The following is a 23,680-nucleotide window of genomic DNA, read 5'->3' as shown; positions in this document are numbered from 1 at the left end:
CCGGTACCAGCCGTACGTTCATTTCCAAGTGTTGAACTAGTTTAAGGCCGAATAAATTGACTTCTGGTTGCTTTTCTGTCGTCCTAGAGTCTGCATGATTGGTAGGGGAAGGTGACTCAGCTTTAGCCTAAAGCTTTGAATGGGCGTATGGGCTTGCTGATTCCAAGTTTAGATTTGCCCGTGAACAATGAGCAAACTATGAAGAACATAATTTTCCCGTGAGAGTTGGAAACTTCAGCAGAAGAGGAGACAAAAGGTCCAACTGTATCCTCCTAACGGAACATTTTGATGCAAGCTAACAAAGTCTGCACCTTTCCCTTCCTCCCAGAAGGAACCTTCAGCGGGGTAACCAGTGTATTTAATGTGTTGCTACTCTTGTACAGGAAACAGAACACCATGTTTATTTATAAAGCACTTCTGTCCTTAGGAACCCTGTACCTTTTCGACAGGTTTCTAAAAGGGGTTACTAAAAGGAGGTAATCAGTCCTGCTTATTAATTCCTGATAGAAGGGCTTTTGCCCGAAACATCGATTCTCCTGTTCCTCGAATGCTGCCTGACCTGCTGTGCTTTTCCAGCACCACACTCTAGAGATAATCGGTCCTGCCAGGATTAGTTGAGGATAAAATTTTTGGTCAGAGCTCCAGGACAGACCATCCTGGTCTTCCTTCAACTAACCAGAGCATGATGGAGCTCTTTGCCAAACTGCATAATGGAGGTCTTCCCCCATTTGAACAGGCTGTGGAGTCTTACAGTTTAATGTGTCATTCAAAAGGCAGCATCTCCAACTACACAGTACTTCCTGAGTATTGCACTGAAATATCCGGCCAGGTTAGACCGACGGACCCATGGTGGAGCTACAAAAAATCAACTTTCCAACCCAAGGGTGAGAATTTTCCGAACTGCACCACACAAAATTAGAAAGCTTTGCAGGCATCAGAAAATATTCTATCGAGCATGTAAATAAGTGGTTTTAAACTTAGGTAGTTTGTAATCTACTATTTCTGTACCACTGAAAATGAATATTTATTTAGGTCAGCATCAGTTTGCAAAGGCATTGCATTATCTGATAAACATCCCCACAGATAGTAAGGTAAACATTGAGAAAACGTTTTGAAGCTTTTGTAATAATGGTGCAAACACAAATTGGTGCATTTACTCATTGGTGAGTTATTCTGTTTCCACTGTAGTATTAGCATGTTGATATTGTTATATGTTCCCAGGTAATTTTCTCCATTGGGTCTCTCTTCAAGTCATTGGTCAGCTTTCAGGCACCAACATTTGGTCCAACTGATCTTGAGGGAACGGTGTGTTTTCACTTACTATTGAGATGGCCATACACAGAAATCCTGGCTGATCATATTGAAGGTGGACTCACCAAGCTCGGCCACACAAAGGACATCGTCAAGATACACTTCATGATGCTTCGAGGCATCGTGATCGAGACAACAATACCCCTCAGTTTCTTTGTCCTGAGCAGGGAACTTACTGTCAGTAGCAGCATAGGCATAGGCCTTACTGGTGTTCTGTGGCCCTTTCCATTGATCATTGAATGCCTCAGTCGAATGAGGAGTCATAAATCATCAAGTCATAGCATGGAAACAGACCCTTGAGTCAAACTGATCTATGTTGGCCAGATATCCAAAATTAATGTAGTCCCATTTGCCAGCCCTTGGCCCATATCCCTCTAAACCCTTCCTATTCATATACTTATCCAGGTGCATTTTAAAGGTTATAATTGTAGGGGCCACATTTCCCTCATTTGTGTTCAATGAACATAAATCTGACACATCTTCTTGCAATCCCTAGGGTTCAAGGATTATCCACTTGCATTCAGGAACCAGAGAAGAAAGTGCTGGTGAAACTCAGCAGGTCTGGCAGCATCTCTGGAGAGAGAAGCAGAGTTAACGTTTCAAGTCTGATATGACTCCTACTTGGAGCAGTGGTGCTTCCCGTGCGTTTTGGTGGGTTTTGAAATGGTTGTTAACTGCAAAGCGAGATTTGCAGGTGTGTGGGTCAGGTGATGCTTGAAGAGTTGGACATGCGGCTAGTTTGGAGATTTCTCACTCTGTCTGACTTCACCTCGGAACATGCCCAACATCTGTCCAGTGCCTTCCAGTATGAGCTTTCTCCAGTTGGGTCAGTCACAAGCCTGGGTCTCCCATGACTCAGCAGCTATAGCTGACCTCTTCACAGAGGACATCCCTGGCACATTCCTCCTGAGAGTCTCCTGTCACAACCGAATTCTGTGGAGAGTGAGTGCCTTTGGAATGTCTGGTGTAAGGCCCGTGAGAAACCCACTAGAGCCGAGCTGATCAGTAACGATAGGCGAGTCAGGCCTGCCCTGACAAGGAGCTACACAGAGCTGTGGATGTGGCTGCTTGCCAAACAAACAATCTAGCTACCTGCACCCATCTCAAATCCAGGATGGGCAGATATATGTTGAATTTGAATTTAGCTTTTTTTGTCACATACACTCAAATGAGTGCAGTGAAAAGTTTGCAATGTCACCACTTATGGCGCCAACTTAGGTACAAGATACCTAGGTACAGATACTTAAGTATTTGATACAAAATTGAATGTATGTTCACATCGCAGCTCAGAGTCTCTTGATAAGGATCAGGGTTGGGACAGAGGCCCCAATTGATAGCTAACGATTTAGGAAGATGAACTGAGTCACATCTCTATTCTAACTGTGATGAGTTCTCTCGGACTAACCCTAGGAACCACCTAGTCAGCATAATTTAACAGCTTCCAGGGTTCAATTGCAGATTCTGGAGAGTTAACATAGATCCACATTGAAGACAGTCCAGTCTCATTTCCTTTATCTTCTCCTTTATCACTTTTAGGATTTCCAGTTAAAATGACAGATTACCTCCCATCAGAAGAATGTACAACCAGCCTCCAGCCTGCTGATGTGATGCAAGAGGCAAATAAAAAACTGCAGATGCTAGAATCCAAGGTAGACAAGCAGGAGGCTGGAAGAACACAGCAAGCCAGGCCACATCAGGAGGTGGAGCAGTCAAGGTTCAGATCACAATTTGGAGATGCCGGTGTTGGACTGTGGTGTACAAAGTTAAAAATCACACAACACCAGGTTGTAGTCCAACAGATTTATTTGGAAGCACTAGCTTTTGGAGCGCTGCTTCTTCATCAGATGTAACCTATCTTCAGGACTGCAAGTATCTTTTTTCCTTAAGTTGTTCCTGTGGTGGTGTCCTATCTCTGATCCAGGATTCAAGTCCCACCTGGTCCAGAAGTGTGCAATAATATCTCTAAATAGTTGGTTAAAACATAACTATACCTTGCATCCTGTGGTGAGATGCTCCACCTAGTGGTGTAACTGAGAACTGTCTGAGCTCACTGTGAGCTGTAACATCTGGCAATATTGTTAAGGTGCAACAGGGAATCAGCAGCTGATAATGCATCTCCCCTGAGCATTTTTTTGAAGGATATATAGTTGATGTAACAAGAGAGCCAATTGATGTGGCTTTTGCTTCTCCTGCCCACACAACTTCTCTATTTTACCTTCAGTTCAGGATGGTCTCAGTTTTCATCCTTGATTGATGCTGACCTCTGTGCAGCAGTCCGTGGAAAACTGACTTCAGCTCCTTTAGGATAGTGTCGGGGGAGGGGGGAGAGTTGTGTGGAAAGAGTGCTTGGGTCCTGATTATCATCCAGTGACTATTCCCTGGAAGCTGTTTTTGTATGGGGAAATGGGATAAAATAGTTTCAAGCTTGATTTGAAAAGCAAGTCTCTCATGATGGTTATAATTGCCACTTGAGTGGGGTTGCCATGGTAAGTCCACCACAAGTATACCAAAACAAAATGGCATTACTGGGAGACAAGTTGGGAAAAGCACAAGTGTTACCTTCATTCAAATGGGCTCTGTTTATCTCACCCCTCAGCTCATATCAACATATAGGAGCGTTGATATCTGTCAGTTCACTTTGTAAGTCTATATTGATCACAGCAGCTTCTACCATTTGATGCATTTGCTCATGCATTGGTTGTCACCACCCCTTTAATTTGCAGTTCCACTTTTAAGGACAGCATCCCCCCCCCCCGACCCCTGATGGTACAAGCCTCTATTGCCCCCTCCCACACTCACATTCCCACCCTGCCATCAGAGCCAACAGTTCTGTCAGCTGCAGTCTTCCAGGCACCTGTGATGCCAGATGCACAAAGGAACAGGGAATTAAGTAACAGGTTTATGATCGCTGTGAGCAATTGCTCATTATAACACATGGCTTTTGTTCAGATTAATTATATTATTCTTAGAGTCACAGTTATACAGCACAGAAACAGAGCCATTGGTCCAACCGGTCCATGCTGGTCAGAATTCCAAACTAAACTAGTCCCACCTGCCTGCGCATGGCTCAAACATTTGCTATTCATGTATTATCTAAATGTCTTTTAAACATTACAGCAGTATCTACATCCACACTTCCACTGGAACTTCGTTCCACACAAGAACCAATTCCTCAGTTAACTTGTTTTCAATGGCATAACAGAAAAGTCATACTGGACTTGAAACGTTAACTCTGTTTCTCTCTTCACAGATGCTGCTGAGTTTCTCCAGTACACTCTGTGCTTGTATCAGAATTCCAGCATCTGTAGTATTTTGCTCCTCATGAGTTTCTGATCTCAGCCAGAGGTTAAGACCTGGAGGACGCGGACAACCTGTTTGCTCGGTTGGGAGAGAAACGGTGCCAGATATAGGTCAACTTAAAACTGAAGAGAGCAGAACTTGTTCTGATGTTACAAAGGCTGACACTCGCCTCTTTTCCTGATGTCTTGCAGCCACCTTTGACAACATTTGAGCACCGAGACCCAAAAGCCAGCCCCTGACCAGAAATGATGCAGAAAAGATGGTGTTGGCCTTTCTCATCTGCATTCGTCCTACATGCATCTATCCACTGACAGGTGGGAGATCTTTGATCTGAGTATCTAATGCGCAGGCAGGAGGATATGACAAATTTTGAAGCCATACTTTTGAAAATGGACACAAAAACTAGTAAGGTGATGGCAGTATATCGCATGACTTTGGAGGTCCTATCAAAAGGATGTTGTGAAACTTGAAACGGTTCCGAAAAGATTTAAAAGGATGTTGCCAGGGTTGGAGGGTTTGAGCTCAGGGAGAAGCTTAATAGGCTGGAGCTGTTTTCCCTGGAGCATCAGAGGCTGAGGGGTGACCTTATAGAGGTTTATAAAATCATCAAGGGCATGATTAGAGTAAATAGACAAGGTATTTTCCCTGGAGTGGGAAGGTCCAGAACTACGGGGCATAGGTTTAGGACGAGAGGGGAAAAATTTAAAAGGGACCTAAGGGGCAACTTTTTCACACAGAGGGTCGTGCATATATGGAATGAGCTGCCAGAGGAAGTAGTGGAGGCTGAGACAATTACAGCATTTAAAAGGCATCTGGATGTGTACATGAAATAGATGGTGACATCTTGCAAAATGTCCAGATTACAGAGGAGGAAGTGCTGGATGTCTTGAAACGGTTAAAGGTGGATAAATCCCCAGGACCTGATCGGGTGTACCCGAGAACTCTGTGGGAAGCTAGATAAGTGATTGCTGGGACTCTTGCTGAGATATTTGTGTCATCGATAGTCACAGGTGAGGTGCCGGAAGACTGGAGGTTGGCAAACGTGGTGCCACTGTTTAAGAAGGGTGGTAAAGACAAGCCAGATAACTATAGACCAATGAGCCTGACCTCGGTGGTGGGAAAGTTGTTGGAGGGAATCCTGAGGGACAGGATGTACATGCATTTGGAAAGGCAAAGACTGATTAGGGATAGTCAACATGGCTTTGTGCGTGAGAAATCATGTCTCACAAACTTGATTGAGTTTTTTGAAGAAGTAACAAAGAGGATTGATGAGGGCAGAGCAGTAGATGTGATCTATATGGACTTCAGTAAGGCGTTCGACAAGGTTCCCCATGGGAGCTGGTTAGCAAGATTAGATCTCATGGAATACAGGGAGAACTAGTCATTTGGATACAGAACTGGCTCAAAGGTAGAAAACAGAGGGTGGTGGTGGAGGGTTGTTTTCCAGACTGGAGGCCTGTGACCAGTGGAGTGCCACAAGAATCGGCACTGGGCCCTCTACTTTTTGTCATTTACATAAATGATTTGGATGCGAGCATAAGAGGTACAATTAGTAAGTTTGCAGATAACACCAAAATTGGAGGTGTAGTGGACAGCGAAGAGGGTTACCTCAGATTACAACAGGATCTGGACCAGATGGGCCAATGGGCTGAGAAGTGGCAGATGGTGTTTAATTTAGATAAATGTGAGGTGCGGCATTTTGGGAAAGCAAATCTTAGCAGGACTTATACACTTAATGGTAAGGTCCTAGGGAGTGTTGCTGAACAAAGAGACCTTGGAGTGCAGGTTCATAGCTCCTTGAAAGTGGAATCGCAGGTTGATAGGATAGTGAAGAAAGCATTTGGTATGCTTTCTTTTATTGGTCAGAGTATTGAGTAGAGAAGTTGGGAGGTCATGTTGCGGCTGTACAGGACATTGGTTAGGCCACTGTTGGAATATTGCGTGCAATTCTGGTCTCCTTCCTATCGGAAAGATGTTGTGAAACTTGAAAGGGTTCAGAAAAGATTTACAAGGATGTTGCCAGGGTTGGAAGATCTGAGCTACAGGGAAAGGCTGAACAGGCTGGGGCTGTTTTCACTGGAGCATTGGGGGCTGAGGGGTAACCTTATAGAGGTTTACAAAATTATGAGGGGCATGGATAGGATAAATAGGCAAAGTCTTTTCCCTGGGGCTGGGGAGTCCAGAACTAGAGGGCATAGGTTTAGGGTGAGAGGGGAAAGATATAAAAGAGACCTAAGGGGCAACTTTTTCATGCAGAGGGTGGTACGTGTATGGAATGAGCTGCCAGAGGATGTGGTGGAGGCTGGTACAATTGCAACATTTAAGAGGCATTTGGATGGGTATATGAATTGAAAGGGTTTGGAGGTATATGGGCTGGGCGCTGGCAGGTGGGACTAGATTGGGTTGGGATATCTGGTCGGCATGGATGGGTTGGACCGAAGGGTCTGTTTCCATGCTGTACATCTCTATGACTCTATGACCAGGAAGGGTTTAGAGGGATATGGGCCAAGTGCTGGCAAATGGGACGAGATTAGGTTAGGATATCTGGTTGGCATGGATGAATAGGACCAAAGGGTCTGTTTCTGTGCTGTACATCTCTCTGACTCTAAGTATTCAGCTTCAGACAGTTCTGAAATTCAGGAAATCACGAATTTGCAGAAGGGGTGTTCCCATGCATCTGCTGCCCTTGTCCTGGGCAGTAGAGGGAATTGGAAATGTAGGCATACTGAGCCATCCTTACCAGCCAAACATTCTTACATCCCTATTCTGTGCTGTATTACCTTATCTTAGCCTGGAGCAATGGGAGAGGATCCTATAATTAATCTTGCATTCCCTATGTTAGAGAGTAGGAAATTGGCTCAGTGGCTTAAGCCCAATTCCATGGCTTTAGCCATAACCGTGATCATGAAATTAAATACCTGACGTTGTAATACTGAGGGAGTGCCATTGTGTCTTTGATAAGGTCTTGTGATGTGATATGTTTGAGGGACAGGTATTGGCCAGTACCTTCCCTTGGTCAAAATAGTGTCATGAGATCTTTTATATCGACATGAGCAAACAGAAAGAGCCTTGGTTTAGCATCTCAGCTGAAGGATGGGTCTCTCGGCATTGCACGACTGCACTCAAGCATCAGTTTAATTTTTGTACTCATTCCTTAAGTGGAACTCGAACCTAAAATTTTGTGACTCACTGATGCATGTACCATTGGCAGAACATAGATATTACTACACAGTTTTGCAACATAATTGTAAAAAATATTGTCAAGGTGAGCAGACTACAGTATTACAGACACTTTTACTTCCAAAGGAATGTTCTTTTTAAAATTGTCATTCTTGATTCCAGTCCCTTCCATAGTACAGTCCCTCCCAATCTCAGGAATTTACTTCATCCTACTGCACTATCTGTACTGCTCGAGGCGCCAATATTTTGGATTTCCAATCCCGGTCTGTTTCTTCTCCTTTCAAATATTTTGAAAGCTTATCTCTTTGACCATAGCATTTTGGTAATCCATCCTACTATCTCCTTATGTAACTCTATGACAGATTTTGTGCAATAATACTCCTATTAAATGCCTTCACTATGTACGACACATAAGTTGACATGGTGTATTAGTAATGTCATTGGACTAATAATCCAGAAACCTAAACTAATATGCTATGTTCAAATCCTACCATGGCAGATGGTGTTATTTGAATTCAATAAAAATCTGCAATGGTGACCATGTGACTACTATTGGCTGTCATTAAAAACTGATTTGGTTTGCTAATGTCTTTAGGGAAGGAAATTTATTGTGCTTGTTTGGTCTGCATGGGGGGTGTCCAGACCCACAACAATATGATTGACTCCTAATTCCCTTTTGAAATGGCTGAACAAGTGACTCATTCAGGGATGGCCAATAAATCTTGGCCTCACTCGCAATGCCCACATCTGATGAACAAATAAGATAGATATTTGAAAATGTATCTGAAACTATGATGCTGTGCAGCAAGACTGAACTGCAATTACATTTCAACAATTCAAATGCCTCCAGTGGCTGTACCCTTTTCCTTTGTCACTTGAAAGGTTTAATTTCAGTACTTATACTGTTTAAGCAGCATCATCATTAATGATCACCGAATGTAATTAGAAATAAGACTGGCTTAGCACAATAGAATGGAATCCTTTATCAAGTACTGTGTGATTGATGACAGTGCTATGTTCCCCAATACTGCCCAAGAATAGTCTCATTCCCAAGCACATAAAAACTGAATCTGCAATAACCAATCGATTAATCAGCTAGCTACAATTTACATTCAGTCTATTGAAAAGACTCTTGTCAATTAATCATTGTTGTTATTTTGCTTTAGTTAAAACTGGAGTGAATTCACCATATTCAAAGAATGTTCTGAATGCTAACTCACGGGAAATTATTCAACCAGTGATAAATTGACCAGGGGCTGAAATGTCAAATTAGACAGTTTTGTTTGTAGTGATAAGAAAAAGAAAAACTTGCATTTATATGGAACCTTTCAAAATCACAGGATATCCCAAATTGTTTAATAAACATTGATTATTTTTGAAGTGTGGGAAGCACAGAATCTAATAAGGGTCTCAGTGACATGGGCTACTGTGAGTTTGTGTCAAGAGTCAGATGAGGAGTCCAATGAGGTCTATCTTGACATCAACAGCATCTCGTTGCATCTTCTACATATTTGTCAAGCAGCAAGTTGAGTTTTGCACTAGGCAATGGAGAGTTGGTAACTGAAAGGGCTTCTGGCTTGTTAAATGCCTTTTTAATGGCACATTTCACCTCGTTAATATCACAGCTTACTGAACATGCCAAATAAGCTAGCTGTTGAGAATTCCTGAGATGGAGGCCAGACAGGGTACCTAGCGACTTCAGCTCACTGCTGGCTGCGACCAGCCTCCATGTTGCTCAGCGCCAGACACCATCTCGGCATGATCCATGGGCAGCAGCCACATGCACCCCTCTCAGCATCTGACGTTCGCTTGCCACCACCTCTGCCCCACCTCAAGACAGTGACCGGTGTCATCTGGATAAGACCACATTGGTTCATTTCATCGAATTTAGTGCTACAGCCCAGGCAGTCTGATTCAGAAGCATAGCCAGCTTCCCATAGGTACAGCCACAACTGGGACTGAAAAGACTGCATCACAAAGCTGCAGAATTCGTTAGTAGGAAGGAGTTCCATCCAGTTAATGGTCAAGTGATCTCTGATCCCTGGAGTGTGTGCCTACTACCCTGGCAGCAACTCCCACACCCTGGAACACTCTCGTGTTGCCAGGACTGGGGGATTTGAGTTATAAGGAAAAGCTGGGACATTTTTCACTGGAGCCTGGGAGGTTGAGGGGTGACCTTAAAGAATTTTAGTTGGGCCGGGGGGGGGAGGAGCAAAGCTAGAGGGCATATTTTTAAGGTGAGATGAGTAAGATTTAAAAGGGACCTGAGGGGCAACCTTTTCACACAAAGGGGGCTTTGTATGTGGCATGAACTGCCTGAGGAGGTGGTAGATGCAGGTACAGTTACAACATTTAGAAAACATTTGGACAGGTACATGAATGGGGAAAAAGTTCAAGGGATATGAGCCAAACACAGGCAAATGGGATTAGTTTAGTTTGGGAAACCTGGTCAGCATGGATGAGTTGGATGGAAGGGTCTGTTTCCGTGCTTTATGATGCAATGTGTTGTGAGTTCAGGAGGCTTAATTTGGTTTGATTTAGCATTATCACATTACCTAGGTACAGTGAAAAGTTTTGTTTTGCATCTAGTACAGACAGATCATGTACCATTAAAAGTACATAGGGTAATAGAACAGAGCGAGGAATACGATGTTACAGAGCAAGTGTGAGATCGGTATTCAATTTAAAATTCGAAATGTCCATTCAAAGGTCTAACAAAAGCTGCTTTCTGGAGGACAGGGGCTACACACTTCAACCATAACTAAATACACCATTGCATAACCCCCGACAGATGCAGAGCACAGATATGATGTCACTCAGGCTTTGAGGATGAAGATGCAATTTCACTGCTTGGACCAGTCTGAAGGTGTCCTCCAGTGCAGTCTGAATGGTATAATCCTACTGGGTTGTGCTGTGCACAATTGGTGTAGATAGGTGCTGAGGAGCTGGGAGAATGGGAGCAGTCAGCCAAGAAGGATAATAAGGACACTGGTGAGAGCAGCACGCTCAATATGTTCCCACAAATAGCAATGTTTTTGTGAAAAGTAGGAAAAGTATCAGCCAAAACACCAGAGGAAATTCACTTGGTCTTCTTCAAAGTAATACCATTCAATTAATTTTTACATCAATCTGGAGGGGTAAGTTGTACCTCTGTCTAACATTTTGTTGAAAAAAAACTCAAGTGGTTTGCACTTGACTTTTCACAGTCAGATTCTGAATCAGCATTTGATCATGTGATTTACTGAGATACAAGTAAGAGAGCTGTACATTAAAGCACAGTTGACAGAAAAAGTAGACATTGACTATTGCTAAAAAGACTAACAAGCTTTTCACCTTACACTTATCAGGATAAGTGCAAGAACACTAAACCCCAAATGATCATAGGGTGGCACGATTAGGACAACTCTGTCACAGTGCAAGGGAGCCAGTGTCCATTCCATCCTCTGGCAGATGTCTGTGTGGAGTTTACTCCCACAATCCAAAGATGTGCAGGTTAGGTGGATTGGCCATGCTAAATTGCCCACAGTGTCCAGGGGTGTACAGGTTAGATGGATTAGCCATAGGAATTGCATGGATTGGTTAGGGTAAGGGGGGGGGTGTCTGGGTGGGATGCTCTTCGGAAGGTCTGTGTGGGCTGGAGGGCCTGCTTCGACACTGCATGGATTCTATGATTAAATTATTTACACTACAGTATTACTACCATGTAAGTACTCTTGTATGCTGTTTCTTTATGGGCGGCACGGTGGCACAGTGGTTAGCACTGCTGCCTCACAGCGCCAGAGACCCGGGTTCATTTCCCGCCTCAGGCAACTCTCTGTGTGGAGTTTGCACATTCTCCCCGTGTCTGTGTGGGTTTCCTCCCACAGTCCAAAAATGTGCAGGTTAGGTGAATTGGCCATGCTAAATTGCCCGTAGTGTTAGGTGAAGGGGATAAATGTAGGAGTCTGGGTGGTATACGGGTTGGTGTGGACTTGTTGGGCCAAAGGGCCTGTTTCCACACCGTAAGCAATCTAATCTTTGGCAGATAAACACGAGGCTATTCATTAATCGCAACTAATTATGACCAGACTTGCTTGAAAATTAGAGATTTTAGAAACTCTGATACTACTGCAATATTTGGAACAACTCACATTATACATATTAAGTGTAGAAATTTATGTTATCTCATGTCACAACAAATGGTTATCGTCAATTCAAGCACTTGAACCCTTGGGATAGTTGGACAGTCAGATTTTGTTTGATAGTTGTGTTATAAATGAAAGAAATTCCAGGAAACCTAATTCAGTGAAAACTTAGCTGTCTTATTTTAGACTCTCCTAAATTTGTTGTTGAGTAAATTAGTCCAGCAGAAGAGAAATATTAGAGACCCGCCAGTCGACATCTGTGAGGGAGAAACAGTATTTCTAGTCCAAAATAATCTCATTTCTAAAGAAGTGTCATATTCAATTTGAAACATTAATTCTGTTTCTCACTCTTCACATTATACCAGACCTGCTGAGAATTTCCAGCATTTTTGGATTTTATTTCTGACTTACAAAATTGGCAGGATTTTGTTTTAATTACAGTTGAAAAAGTGAGCTTGGAACAGAAATATTTTGATGCCTCTCTGCAATTCTGTAGATCTGACTTGTTCCCCCATTAAGAATTCTCCCCCATTGCATCGCATTACTAAATAAGGGCACCATTCCTACTGGGTTATTTAGTTTCACCCAAAATCTGTTAAAAATTCAATTGGAATCCAGTGGTTCCTGAAAGGCTATTTTAATTACCACAGCACATACTTGAAGCAAATATCAAAAGGCTACCAGTAGGTGCAAAAAACTCAGAGAGTTAAGTTAAATTGTACTGCAAATTTCAATTTGATACTACACAGCTTCGTACTTCACTGTGATGTTAAGGCCAGAGTGAGGACTTGGTTTTAACATTGAGGAAAGCAAATTGAAACTTAAAGATCGAGCAGTCACAGACTGTTTGGGTTTGACACTATGTAATATGAAAGCAGTGGAGTGTCAAACCAAATTTAAGAGCTGCTCGGGGGTGGCGGGGGAGAGGAAGGGTCTTTTTGCAACTCCTACGCATTTTTTTAAACTTACTGAATTGATTTAAATGTTTAGACAGTGTGGGCACTTCCACCCACGCTCAAAATGGTTATATTTTAACAGCTGGGGCGAGAGATCTGCACATGTCTGTGAGCGCACAGAATTCTAATAGATGCCAGACAGTATAAACAAGGCTGGCTACAGCTAGTGCTGGAATTACAGCTCTCAACAATTTGTTGCTCGTAACTGTATATTGTGAAAAAGTATAATTATTGCAGCTTCACAAAAAGCTTATTTACTTATCTAAGCTAAGTGTGTTCTAAAGCATGAAGCAATTTTTCATAGTTTTTCTCTTTCAAATCTTCAGTGCTTTGACCATTGTGCAGAATCAAAGCAGCCACCTTTGATATATATTTACACTCGTGGAACAGATCTAGAAAATCTACAGATTTGTGTTTACGCCAAAGCCCATCGCTGAGTCAAGTGCCCCAGGTATAATTAAACTCCACATCCCGTCTAGGTGTTAAGTTGTTTCACCACTGTCCTTCCTGAGTTAGTACATTAAAGAACATCAAAGACTGATTTGGTTGTACAGACAAGTTGCAACCAGGTTTGTAGCAGAAGAGGAAACATAAAAAGGGTTCAAGAGAAATACCAAGTACATTCCAAAAACTGGAGCAGTGGGGAAATAACCTCTGTCAGAAAAGAACATTTGGGAGGGAACAAGGGCCCCTTATTTCCCTTGGCTCACTAAATTTTGGAAGAAACCACACCGGACTCAGCTTTCTGTCAGCTGCAGGTTAGTTATTTAGTAAAATTATTCTTGCCCCAAGATACACAGTGCAATCTGGAAAGCACAGAGAGAAGGGTTGTTAAAGCACTAAAATGCCATTTTTATGAAGAAATAAAGGCTGGAAGAGATAAATTAAGCAGCAATTTTAATTGGATATTGTTTTAGATTTAGATTTAGATTAGATTCCCTACAGTGTGGAAACAGGCCCTTCAGCCCACCCACCCAGACCCATTTCCCTCTGACTGATGCACCTAACACTACAGGCAACTTAGCATAGCCAATTCAGCTGACCTGCACATTTTTGGACTATGAGAGGAAACCGGAGCACACCCACGCAGACACTGGACAAATGTGCAAACTCCACACACACAGTTGCCCAAGGCTGGAATTGAACTTAGGACCCTGGTGCTGTGAGGCAGCAATGCTAACCACTGAGCCATCGTGCCGCCTATTGTCTATGTTAAAAGAATAAACGTGATAGTGCGTAGAAAAGAATATGCGTGAAGTAAATATAGCAACAAGGAAAATAGAATAATAGGAAAACACTGTAATTCTAACGCTAACCATGAGTAGGCCATTTGGTCCTTCAAGCTTGGTCTGCTATTCAATATGCTCATGGCTGACCATCCTACTCTGTACCATGTTCCGCTTTTGTCCCATACCCTTTCGTCTCTTTATTCCTAAGAACTGTATCTTCTGTGGCAGAGAATTCAGAAGTGTTACTACTCTCTCAGTTAAGAAATATCCATTTATCTCAGTCCTAAATGGATTATCCTGAATCTTTAGATTGTGAGCCCTGGTTCTGGGCTCCCTAGTTATCAGGAACACCTTTCCTGCATTTACCTTCTCTATAATTCTGTTAGAACCTTGTTGGTTTCTATTGAAATCCCCTGTCATTCTACTAACTCCAGTGAATATAGTCCTAACTAATCCAAACTCCTTTCACATCCTGCCATACCAGGAATCAGTCTGTAAACTTACATTGCACTACCTACATAGCCAGAATAAGGAAACCAAAGATAAGGAGACCAAAAGTGCACATAATACTATAGATGGGTGGCACGTGTATGGAAAGAGCTGCCAGAGGAAGTGGTAGAGGCTAGTACAATTGCAACATTTAAGAGGCATTTGGATGGGTATATGAATAGGAAGGGTTTGGAGGGATACGGGCCGGGTGCTGGCAGGTGGAAATAGATTGGGTTGGGATATCATGGACGGGTTGGACCGAAGGGACTGTTTCCATGCTGTACATCTCTATGACTCCATGTGGTCTCACCAAGCCCCTGTACAATTGCAGCAAGACATCCCTGCTTCTGTACTCAAATCCTGTCAGTATGAAGGCCAATTACCATTTGCTTTCTTCACCGCCTGCTGTACCTGCATGCTTACTTTCAATGACTGGTGTATAAGGGCACCCGGGTCTTGTTGCAGCTGCCCCTTTTCCCAAACTATCTTTATTCAGCTAATTACCAGTCTTCCTGCTTTTTGACCAAAATGGATAACCTCACATTTATCCACATTATACTTCATCTGTCATGTATTTATTCACTTATGTCATTTGGCTAAATCACATTGAAGCGCCTCTGCATCCTCTTCACACTTCACCCTCCCACCCAGCTTTGCGTCATCTGCAAACCTGGAGTTGTTACATCTATTTCCCTCATCAAAATCATTCATATATATTGTGAATACTGGGATCCAAGCACTGGTCCCTGTGATACCCCACTGGTCATTGGCTGCCACTCAGAAAGTGACCCACAGAGAAATGTTTTCACAAAATCTTTTTCGCTTAGAATTTAAATGCACACTTTTCCAGTAATAGTAATGTTGGAAGGTGTTGAACAGTATCTACTAGGATTTAAATTCAATCAATTACATTTGGAATTGAAAGCTAATTTTAGTAATGATGACCACAAAATTGTCATCAATTGTTGCAAAAACCCATCTGGTTAACTAATATTCTTTAGGGCAGGTAATACATCATCCTTACCGGATCTGGCTTATGAGAAACACCAAACACATAATAATGTGATTAACTCTTAAGGACTCTTAGAATGGATAGGTAAGCCTCATAGTTCAAGGACAATTTGGGATTGGGAATAAACACTGGCCATGCCAGTAATATCCACATCCCATGAGCAAAATCAAATAAATTTGCTCCCAAAATTTTCTGAATAGTTCAACATCAGCAGACATTTTGCAACATTTTATCTTGATTGGTGCAAGCCACATTTAAACTGTAACTTTACTGAAGTTAGGTCTTACACTATACCCTCAGATACAGCATGCCGATATAAAATGGATCTGTGACTGGTGAACTTGGTTCAACCCTTTTGACTTTTATCTTTGCCTGCTGGACACACTTTCCTCATTCCTGAAGAAGGGCTTATGCCCGAAACGTCGATTCTCCTGTTCCCTGGATGCTGCCTGACCTGCTGCGCTTTTCCAGCAACACATTTTCAGCTCTGATCTCCAGCATCTGCAGCCCTCACTTTCTCCTCAATCCTTTTGGTTGATTTTGTGGTACTGCATGTATTAGCCTTGCCTGAAACTGCAATAGGAACAGAAAAATGAGGGAAATACTCAGCAAGTCAGGCAGCATCTATGGAGAGAAGAGTTGAGAATGTGTTACTGGAAAAGCACAGCAGGTCAGGCAGCATCCGAGGGGCAGGAAAATCAACGTTTCAGGCCAGAGCCCTTCATCAGGAATGATCAGGATTCCTGATGAAGGGCTTCGGCCAGAAATGTCGATTCTCCTGCTCCTCGGATGTTGCCTGACCTGCTGTGCTTTTCCAGCAACACACTCTCAACTCTGATCTCCAGCATCTGCAGACCTCAATGTCTCCTCTATGGAGAGAAGAGCAGAATTAATATTTTAGGTATCTGGCCAAGGATATGAACAATATCACAAGGTTAGGCTTGAGATATGGAGTGGGAGGTGGTAGGGTTTTGTGGTGGGCATGTGGCCTTTTCTTCATTGAAGGGAGATAGTGCCATACGCCAAATGTTCCAATTCGGAGAGCCATTTACCCCATACCCACCCCACAAGCCTGGAGAGAGGCTACAGTTTTATTTAACTGGATAGCCTCCTCACCTGAAATATTAACAATGGTGGGATGAAGCCCTTAGCTGGGCATTAGTTGGCTACCTAGGAGTCTCAATTGTCTCTGGCTGGAACAGACACCTCTAAGCTCTATGCTGCTGACTCACTCAGGGTGGAGTTGAGAAAGTCACAGGCATTCCAGCTCCCCCTTCATTGCTGATTGTCAAGCCAACTTCTAACTACCTCCCCACCCGGTCTTTGACCCTATTCCTTGAGGCCGGAGAAGGGTGAGTTAAATTATGCAACTTGACTCTAAAGGTTAAATCGCAAGGATGGATTGGACCAAAAGAGTTGAACTTGTCAGAAATTAAAGTAACTATTACCATTGGTTGGGAGACGAGGACTAAAAGAAAAATTAGAGTCAGACTTTTCAGGAATGAAGTTAGAAAATTGTAATATTTAAAACCAACTCAGTTTTTAGTTGTCCAAAGGTATTAAGGATTTGTAGCAAAGGAATATATGGATGTATGTCACAGAATAACCATGATTTGATTTAATAGTCGGAAAGCCTCAACAGACTAAATAACCAATCATACTCCCATATTCCTATATCTATCAGATCCTTGTTTGAATGTGCTATTATGCAGTGCTGCTACATGTGTTCTGCTTATATTATTCTCTCTCCAATCCTCCAATGGATTGCATATTACAGTGTCCAACCTTCACCACTCCGCTCTTGTTAGTCAGAGACTATCAATCAAGCAATGCAATGCCACTCTAGGGTGTAGCTATCCAAATATTTTTCAAATGACAGTACCTTAACTCTTCTCCATCCCAAAAGCTCATATCCCAAATCATGCCACCAGTGCTTCAACGAAGGCTCACTGATGATATTACCTAGTACGGTGACAAAATATCTGAAAACAAACCTTCCAGCTCAGTGAATAAACTTACATCCAGAACCTCAACCTGAGCTACAAATCTTCTCAAAACTCACCAGCTCATTTGATATTACTCACTAACAATGATGGAATGATTAGATTAATCATTTTAATTATCAAACTATTTTCAAGCTTTTAAAAACATATTTTGAAATCAGAAACAAATATACAAATATATTCCTTCTCCCAGTAAAGACATATGACCCCATGTTCTAGAAAACCAGAGAGTTCAAAATTCAGGGGTTGTCGATTCAAGTTAAGTAGCAGAATGATTAGAGGGGACATAAGGAAAAATGTTTTTACACAGAGGCTGGTGGGCACCTGGAATTCACTGCCTGAGTTGGAGGCACAGACCATAAACATTTTTAAAAAGTACCTGTGTCTGAATTGTAAACTGCAGGACAATAGGCATTGTACAGGAAGATGGGACTAGAAAGGGCATCTGGGTGTCTTTGGGTTGGCATGAATGAGCTGGGTTAAATGCACCCCCCCCCCCCCCCCCCCCCCCCCCGCCCTCCCGCCCTCCCGCCCTCCCCTTCTGTACTGTATCATTTCTATGGTTCTAAATCACAGTTTATAACACTGAAAATATATGGCTCTGCATGCTGGACATTCAGCACTATGAGAGCATTGTAATATAAAACAAAACCTTTGAAAACTATAGTTTGAATATTATCTTGGAGAAAGTAAAAAAAAATCTGTGCCAATAAAGTGCATCCATTAATATCAGCTCATACAACAATGGCAAATAATCAATCTGAGGGTTCTCTGGTCAATATGTGCAAAGTATCTTGGTAGCTGTTGTACTCAAAAAGGACCATGGGGAGATGCCTCTATTTTCCAGGTGAGAATCTGCACTCAGGCAAGATTCCAATCAGCCATATGGCCCTCACACTTACCTTGGATGATCGCCTGCGCCAGGAAGCTCACCTTAGGTGTCAGTGGAAATCACTGGTGTAGGCCTTGGGAGTCTGGCCCAATCAGGCAGGGTTGGCTTTGAATGAACACCTAACAAGGAAACACTTAGGCATCTAACATTTTGCACATCATCAGTGTCTTAAATCTGTGATTGATCACAGACCTTTCAAGTTTAACTCTCTTCTTTCCCACCATAGCAACACCAGATTTCCAGCATGACTATGGTGTCAAAAACAGTAAATATATGACATTATGTCATCCTGCATTAATGCTCAATTAAATGCAGATGAATGAAGTCAATAGAAAATTCTAAAAGTGGCAGCAGCAATCAAGGAGCAGCACAGTAGTCAATTTCCCATCAAAATTCGCTAAGTTTTTTCCAAGAACATCCTTTTTTCTAAAGGTGTGATGCATAAAGCCAACATACATGGTCAGAGTTAGAGATGCACATGGTGCCGATTGTTATTTTATTGTCAGGTAGGTGCTCATAGTATAGAAATGAGCTTGTAATATATGATAGTTAAATGTTTGGCATAATAAAGAAGCAGTTATTGGCTCTAGGGTCTTCAGGGAACATCAGACTGTCGCACCGAAGCATTGGTGCATCCTCTAAGATAAAACAAAGAGACACATGATGACTTTCCAAACTCGGAATTAAAGATCCTTGCAGCACAGATGCCTGACTAGTTGGGTGGACATATACATTTTAATCTGCAAAACGTGTGATAGGGAAGACCATTGCCCGTAGTGTTAGGTAAGGGGTAAATGTAGGGGTATGGGTGGGTTACGCTTCGGCGGGTCGGTGTGGACTTGTTGGGCCGAAGGGCCTGTTTCCACACTGTAAGTAATCTAATCTAAAAAAAACCATATCAAGTAACTGAGTGGGCCTTTTTTGTCACCATCTTCAAAGTGTTGCTTAAAGCTTTCCTTTCTGGATAATCATTTTATCTCCTGTCTTAATGTCCCCTTTGGTTTGGTGTCACCTTTGGTCTGATTGACTCAGTCATGATCCCAAATGACCATAGGTAGCTGTATCCATGGAGAAACGCAATTTGACTAAGCCAAGCTGGCAGGGCACAATTCCACAAGTGTGGAGAAGATGAAGAAGTATGTCTCCTATGCATGACCATAGCAGGAATGGATGCTGTTAGCATCATTCAGTAGCTCAGTCTAGCCATCCAACCAACTGAGCCTGTTGGTCATCTCTTCATAAAATGGCTAGAACTTAGCAGAAAGCGTGCATGAGATTTTCCTTCATTCCAATCAATAGGAAAAAAAGCAGACAGAACTTTTTTTAATGTGCTCTTCAACCCAGCCGATTTTCTGCTTTTGTTGCAACCAGTTGCCAGGCTAATGGCCAATTTATTGTTCTGCATTAATGTTCCTTTTTCTAAAGAAAATGTTTCTGGTCAGTAATTTAGTGAATAGTAAGAAAGCAACCTGGTCTCTAAGATGTTATCTGACCAACTATTGTCTTGATTAATTGCTCAGAATAGTGATACTCTTGCATGTCCAACATACCCTTTAACAACACCACTTCATCTTTGCTGCTGACCCAATTGCAATTTTATTTCCACCATTACAAGTAATGTTAGAAAGAGATATTTTATTAAGATTGTTTATAAGCTGATTACTTGCATTAATGCTATGTGTGGGTCATTAATACCCTTCATCGAACTGGAAACAAGTTTCATCAGTGGAACTGTTGCTGCCTGCTTTGAGTTTACAACTTGACTATGTTTTCCCTATAATAAAGAATTACCTTTTTCAAATGAGTGATAAAGTAAGACCATGAAACTGCTTTGCAAAGGGTTAAATATGGATTTTCCTATCCAATTACAATTGTTTACTGGAAATTACAGACGTAGTCACTCCCCAGGTGTGAACAGGTGAAATTCTGGAGTCATAGTCAGAGAGTCATACAGGACAGAAAGAGATCCTTCAGTTCAATCAGTCGATGCCGACCATAATCCATAATTAAACTAGTCCCACTGTCTGCGCTTGGCCCCTATCCCTCCAAACATTTCTTATTCATGTACATATCTAAATGCCATTTAAATGTTGTGACTATACCTGCATCCATCATTTCCTCTGGAAATTCATTCCACACATGAACCACTCTCTGTGTAAAGAAAATTGCCCCTCAGGTCTTTTTAAATCTTTCTCCTTTCTCTTTAAAAATATGCTTCCTAGTCTTGAAATCCCTCATCCAAGGGAAAAGACACCTACCATTCACATTATCTATAACCCCTCATTATTTTATAAACTTCTATATGGCCACATCTCAATCTCCTACACTCCAGTGAAAAAAGTCCCAGCCTCTCCTGATAACTCAAACCCTCCATTCCTGACAAAATCTTGGTAAATCTCTTCTGAACCCTCTCCAGCAGAAGAATATCTTTCCTACACCAGGGAGACCAGAACTGGACACAGTACTCCAGAAAATGACTCACCAATGTCTTATAAAAGCTCAACATAATGTCCCAACTCCTATATTCAATGGTCTGAGCAAGAAAGGCAATCATGCTAAGTGCTTTCTTAACCATCCTATCAATGTGTGATGCAAACTTCAAAGAATTATGCATATGTGCCTCTAGCTCTCTGTTTTACAACACTACCCAAGGACCTACGTTTCATTGTGTAAGTCTTGTCTTTGTTTGTTTTACCAATGCAATACCTCACATTTATCCAAAATAAATTTAAGTCCATTTGCAAGATTAGATTAGATTAGATTAGATTCCCTATAGTGTGGAAACAGACCCTTCGGCCCAACCAGTCCACACCGACCCTCCGAAGAGTAACCCACCCAGACCTATTTCCCTCTGACTGATGCACCTAACACTATGGGCAATTTAGCATGGCCAATTTACCTGACCTGCACATTTTTGGACTGTGGGAGGAAACTGGAGCACCCAGAGGAAACCCACGCAGACACGGGAAGAATGTGCAAACTCCCCACAGACAGTCGCCTGAGGCTGGAATCGAACTGGGATCCTGGTGCTGTGAGGCAGCAGTGCTAACCAAGATGAAAAGTTGGAACACTGTCCAAGGCAATGGAAAGCAGCTGTTTATAAGTACAGGAAATGATTGTATACCAGGCCTGTAAACCATGTAGGCAATTGCATTCATAAGTATGAGCGTTCATGAGTCAGACGTATGTAAATTGAGATCCCTTGCATAGGGAACAGCAAAGTGTTAGAAGGTTTTGTAAATAAGCATTCTAGTATTAAAATTGAGACATTGTTTAACTGGGAGTCAATGTAAATCAGTGAGAACAGGGAATTGGTGAGTACAGCATAGTTTTGAATGGCCTCAACATTTTGATCAGTTTTCAGCCCCTTCTCCACTCAGATTTGACAACATTTTGTATTTACATGGAGTATTTGTCATAAGAAGCTTTTCAGGAACATTACATGGCATCAAACAATATAAGGTGATGTTAGAGCAGATTACTAAAAGTTTACCAAGAGGTAGACAATAGGAATTACCAGAAAGGAGGAAGAAAAGGTAAAGAGGCAGAAAGGTTTAGGGAGGGTTTCTTATTCCTGGCAGAAACAGCCTCCAAATGTGGAGCTTTAAAATCAAAAATGTTTAAGAGCTTAGAAATAGAGGAATACAGATACATCAAAGGGTTGTGAATCTGGAGGAGATCACAGATATTGGGAAGGACAAAGCTTTTGCAGGGCTTGAAAACAAGTATATCACTTTTAAAACTGTGACATTGTTCAACTGGGAATCAATATATATCAGTGTGATAACAGGGAGACCAGAATAGAACGCATTGGATTCATGGATCTAGAGGTAGCAAGGCATGGATTGGGGTTTCAACAACACATGGGCTGAGGCAGGGATGTGAGTTCCACCCGATTACATGAGCAGCGAGCTCAAATGGGTATCCTTCATTTGCGAACCTGGACAATGAATACTTGCAGGCTACCCAACTGTAGGAGGTTTAACCAAACTGAACGTGCTCCAACTGCCACCCAGTTTCCAGAAAGGGGTCACAGAGCACTTTCTTCCACATTCTGTAAAGTTATACCCTCCAATATGGTGTTAATTCACATGTTTTTATACATCCCCCAGCACTGAACTGCTCTTAATACAATACTTTCCAGACATTCTTGCTGAGAATGCATTTAAATGGAAGCTAGTTTCTCAGCACATTCATGCTTTTCACTAAACATCATAGATAAACAAAATTCCAGTCACTATTCCTCTTGTTTTAAGGCATTACTTAATATAGTGAATGACAGAATCTCCCGGGAGAGATTCTTCCAGAATTCCAGCAGATACCATTCCTATTGTGAATAGCTCACATTTGTAAGAACATCTTCTCATTTTCACAGGACAATGCCCAACTTGGTTCTGCCGATACCTCGAGTAGATACATTCACACTCATGATTCATACCGCCATGTTTCCAGATCTCAGCTTCAGTTCACTTCAAAGCCAAAAGGCAACATGAATCATGGCAATAGAACATCTGTTTTGCTTTGGGGAAGGGAAACCTGGCTCAGTGCATGTGTGTTAACCTGTAAAAACAAGTCAAGTGTGACTGTCTTATGTACCAAATTTTGTGGAAGACAAGAACTTACTCATTTGCTCTCTTCCATAACAGCAGCTATGTGGCAATGGTAGCCAGGGGTGGGGTATGCAAAATACTGAGGAAAAATATAAACCAGAGAGAAATCACTTTTCACAACCTAATCTAACTATAGCATTGTACTGTTTTTAATTAGGATCAAATCACTTTGGACCAAGGCAGATTTGAGCATCCCGCAACATGAGTCAAAGGTTGTGCCTGAATTATATGGTAATAATTTCACCATAATTATATTGCTTAGGTTGCAATAGTCTTGTGGCAAAGAGAAAAATATGCAGAACATATTACTTGTCACGTCAGGCTGGAAGTGAAGGAGGAAAGCAATCATGCGACAAGAAGGTTTAGACAAGTTGAGGAAAGTTATAATTTTATTCTTGCTGTGATTTGCTTTACAACTGGCCTACGTATTTTGTGCATAATTTGCAGAAAACAGCAAACATCATCTGCAATTGATAGCATCTCCAAACCACCCACACTGCAACATGAAAGTGTTATGTACTCAGTCTTTTCAAGCTGGTTCAATCGAGTTGATTTATCCAAAATCTATGATTGC

The 23,680-nt window shown here is 42.0% G+C and overlaps 1 long non-coding RNA gene across 1 annotated transcript in view; it reads left to right on the top strand.

Moving 5' to 3' along the window:
• Positions 1 to 233: 233 nt before the first annotated feature.
• Positions 234 to 23,680, top strand: part of LOC122565102 (uncharacterized) — a 40,318-nt gene continuing 16,871 nt past the window's right edge. Inside the window, exons 1-3 of the long non-coding RNA XR_015751900.1 lie at positions 234 to 345; positions 4,803 to 4,925; positions 23,264 to 23,337. This is a non-coding gene — a long non-coding RNA (uncharacterized LOC122565102). The remainder of the gene's footprint in view (positions 346 to 4,802; positions 4,926 to 23,263; positions 23,338 to 23,680) is intronic.

The sequence above is a fragment of the Chiloscyllium plagiosum genome, unplaced genomic scaffold, assembly GCF_037043375.1.
Source record: "Chiloscyllium plagiosum isolate Xiang-an unplaced genomic scaffold, Cpla_swu_hap1 HiC_scaffold_28, whole genome shotgun sequence".
Classification (NCBI taxonomy): Eukaryota; Metazoa; Chordata; class Chondrichthyes; order Orectolobiformes; family Hemiscylliidae; genus Chiloscyllium; species Chiloscyllium plagiosum.
This window is presented reverse-complemented; position numbering and strand designations above follow the sequence as displayed.